The following is a 4,428-nucleotide window of genomic DNA, read 5'->3' as shown; positions in this document are numbered from 1 at the left end:
GTGAGCCATCAAGTCACCCAGGGTGAGAAAGCAAATGAGCTCTCCCAGAAAAGCCCATTACCCAGTGGATTGGTAACTGCTGTGGGTGACCCAGGTTGAATACTCTGCCTAATTCAGGTTCAGCAAAAGGACATCCTATGTTTTGGAACCCTCTGTTTTTCACATCCCTGAGGATGCCCTCATCACTGGGCTATTTTGGGGTGTATTTTTCTCTGACCAGAAATTCCATCCTGGGTCAGAGAAACATTCCCATAAAACAGATACAAAACATTTCTGTGGAAAGTTTTGGTTTTCATGAATGGGCATTTGCCAAAAAAATTATCAAAATATTCCCAACCAGCTCTACTCCCACCTAAGCAATGTTCATGTGAAATAAACCCAGCAGGGAAACTCTCAAGACCAGTAACCTATAAAGGGTGCAACCTGATTATTTGTAAAACAGTTTGAACTCTCAAAAGTAAATAGTGCAAATGTCTTACAGCAGTAGAACTAAGACCTTGAACTAGAACTAAGTAAAGAGGAATGGTCAGAAGGAACCCTAAACAGTTGTAAAAAAAATACATTTCCTATAAGCAGACCTCCCCTCTCCTATGATATTTCATCAGAGAAAGTAGCAAAGGGCACACTTGATCATGTTGTGGAAATGTCAAATAATACAAGTAGAGCTGTGTGGAAATTTTCTTACAGGACATTTTTTTTCCCACTGAAAAATGCCAAATAGTTGAAAGCACCACGTTTCACAGAAACTTATCATTTTCAACCAAACTTCATTTTTAAAAAATGGAAAAGAACTTTTCACTTTTCTCTTTTGAAATGATTTTTCCTTTCATTTTTAAATGCTATATTATATAACACAATATAACACAATATAAATGTCAAAATCAGAATGAAACTCTTCCATTTTATCAAAATGAAACATTTGAGTCATGCCAGAATGATTTTTTCCCAGGAGAAATGTCAGCTTTTGGGAGTGGTGCTCTATTATGGAGTGGAAAACATTTAGAAATCATGGTGCCCCCCCTCAACCTGGTATTTTGGGTTCTAAAAATATATTATACACAGGGGCTACGTCTAGACTGGCATGATTTTCCGGAAATGCTTTTAACGGATGCAATCTAGACGTGCTTTTCCGCAAAAAAGCCCCAATCGCCATTTTCGCCATTGGGGCTTTTTTGTGGAAAACAAATCTGGGCTGTCTACACTGGCCCTTTTGCGCAAAAGTTTTGCGCAAAAGGACTTTTGCCCGAACAGGAGCAGCATAGTATTTCCGCAAGAACACTGACAATCTTACATGAGATCGTCAGTGCTTTTGCGTAAATTCAAGCGGCCAGTGTAGACAGCTAGCAAGTTCTTCCGGAAAAGTGGCTGATTTTCCGGAAAAACTGGCCAGTCTAGACACAGCCATAATGTGTAGAGGCTGTAGCCCAAATCCTCAGCCCTTCATCTTTGTATCACTGTAGGGATACAGGATTTCCAGTTGTAACTGGCCCTACACCACATACACCTCACCACTACAGTAGGAGGCTTTTCAGAGCAGGTTATGGCATGATCTCTCTGGTGATCAGCGGCGGATCTAGGGCAGGGCGAGCGGGGCAGCTGCTCCGGGCCCCGCGCTTCCCAAGGCTCCCACGCATGCACCATGTCAAAGGGGGGGCCCCGCGAAATTTCGCTGCCTGGGGCCCCGCGGCACTGCCCAGGGCCCCGCGGCACTCTCATCCGCCCCTGCTGGTGATATTGGCTGCTGGAGTGAACATCTGCCAGCAGTACACATTAAAGCAGCCCTAAAGTTATTTTATTTATGCCAGGAACCAGTGTAAACTCTGGCACCTGTAGGATGAGGCCAGGGACACAAAGGAGGCATAAAGTAAATTATGTCCCATCGCCTGCCCCATGGGTGCTAGTGGCTGCTCTGACACTTCTGGAGATACATTTCTGGCTACGACTAGACTGGCATGATTTTCCGCAAATGCTTTTAATGGAAAAGTTTTCCATTAAAAGCATTTGTGGAAAAGAGCATCTAGATTGGCACGGACGCTTTTCCACAAAAGCACTTTTTGCGGAAAAGCGTCCGTTCCAATCTAGACGTGCTTTTGTGCAAAAAAGCCCCGATCGCCATTTTTGTGATTGGGGCTTTTTTGCGCAAAACAAATCTGAGCTGTCTACACTGGCCCTTTTGCGCAAAAGCATTTGTGCAAGTGGGCTTTTGCCCGAATGGGAGCAGCATAGCATTTCCGCAAGAACACCAACAATCTTACATGAGATCGTCTGTGTTCTTGCGTAAATTCAAGAGGCCAGTGTAGGCAGCTGGCAAGTTTTTCTGCAAAAGCAGCTGCTTTTGCGGAAAAACTTGCCAGTCTAGACACAGCCTTCTGAGCATTGACCAATGCTCTAACTATTCATACAAGATATGAAAACAGCAATTGAAACAAACCAAGATTACAGCTCCATTGAACAAGGCACTATAGACCACAAAGTAAGAGATTATAAATTCTTCCAAGCAGGAGCTTTCTCAATAGACAAGATAGGCAAAGAGTGGGAGGAGAAACTGAGAGGTGAAATGATTTGTTCACAGTCAAAAAACAGGTCAGTGGCAGAACCACTAATAGCAACCAGTTCTCCTAAATCCTACTCTACTACCCTGTCCATTGAGTCAGACAGCTATGGTCAAGGCTGTTTTCAAACAGCTGCCATGTTTCCCCCCAGAGGTGGATTTTTATCAGTATGACTGTCTCTGTACAGTTTGTTACATATGTAAAAAAAAAGCAGCTTGAGGTTTTTCTGGGATAAACAGTTTAAGACTCATCATAATAGCTGCGGTGCTGACTTGAGTGGTAAAACTCTTGTTAATGCGCTGAGCAAATCCTTGTAACACAGCAGGCTTGACTGCCAGTGAAACACAGTTTGAGACTCAGGGCTTGTACACACAAGGAAAATTGCTGGCATAGCTATGCCAGTAAAACTCCCATGTGGAGGATTCTCAACTTGCATCAGTATAAACTGAATTGGAAAAAAGCACTCTTATTCTGGGAAAAGAGTAGCTCCAGGAAGAGTTTTACTGGAATATCTTTACTGGCATATCTGGCCATTATACTTATACTGGGATTGTCAGGCTGAAAAGTCCCCCATATACAAAGGAAGCCCTTAGGCCTGGTATACTAGACCAGGCAGGTCAGTTTAAGATACAGAACTCCAGCTATGCAAAATGCTTAGATGGAGTTAATTTACCTTGAGTCGAGCTGTGGCGGCATCCACACAGCAGGAGGCTGACAGGAGCACGTACTCCTGTTGGCTTCCCTTATTCCTCACAGAACGAAGAGTACCGGACACTGGTGGAGGCTACCTTCAGAGTTTGATATAGGCAGGGCTCAACAAATAATGCAATCTACTCGCCCGTGGTGAGTAAATTGCAACCTGGAAGATCTGGGTTCGGGTGATCTGCGCATGCGCAGAACGATCTGCGCATGCGCAGATCGCCAGACAGTGCGGCTGGCAAGCAGGGCTCGCCGTGGTTCGGTGAGCCCTGGATATAGGGGTCTACATTAGACCTGCTAAATCGAATGCTAAAAGATCGACCTCCAGAGGGTCAATCTTCTCGTCAGTGTAAACATGCCCTTAGAGAACTCCAGGAGACCAGGACTGTATCTCCTCGATGAACATCTTGGGGCTTAAATGTTTTCATTTTGCTTCATTTTACTGAAGTCAGAAGAAAGAATGATAAAAGCGAATATTCTTACCCAGCAAGGCTCAGTAACAGAAGCTGATAAGAATCTCTCCTCTCAGCAAATTACTGAGCTTGTCTCATTGGTGAAGTATACTGGGTCAGATGGATTTTTCTAGACCTAAAATGTCAAACAGAAATACATTGATATTTGTTATTGCCCTTGGCACTACTCTCCAAAGCAGTGGTGTCTAACCCTGTGGCCACTTCTAGGTTCTTGATGGTGCTTGAAGGGAACTAAATTACAAAGAAAAATTGTATTTGATTTTGAACAGAAAGCCTCTGCTGGGAACCACTTTAGCCGTATCTCAATACAAATGCTTAACTCTGCCTCAGGGAGGCAGTCAACACCGGGAGTATCCTACCACACCCTCTAAAAGCAGCTGTGGTGTGAGCCTGGAAGTCGGTGAGCATCCGACCTTCCCTGTGCAGCTGGCTGGCAGTGCCCCAGACTAGGGAATCCTCAGCAAGGAGTGGTAGTGTGGTGTCCGCTACATTTGTGCTCTGTGAGTGGCATACAGGGACTGGAACAAGCCACAGCACCAGCCCCATAGCATGAGTATAGCTGTTGATCTTTCTTAAATGGCATGCTTGATGCCAACCAAAGCAGTTACACCAGTCTGAATGTTAAAAGGATATGAAATATTTCTTACTGATAACAACTAAGGGCTCAGCCAGGAGAGGTGCTCAGCTCCTTGTCAAATTAGTCC

This window comes from Pelodiscus sinensis, chromosome 2 (genome assembly GCF_049634645.1).
Source record: "Pelodiscus sinensis isolate JC-2024 chromosome 2, ASM4963464v1, whole genome shotgun sequence".
NCBI lineage: Eukaryota > Metazoa > Chordata > Testudines > Trionychidae > Pelodiscus > Pelodiscus sinensis.
This window is presented reverse-complemented; position numbering follows the sequence as displayed.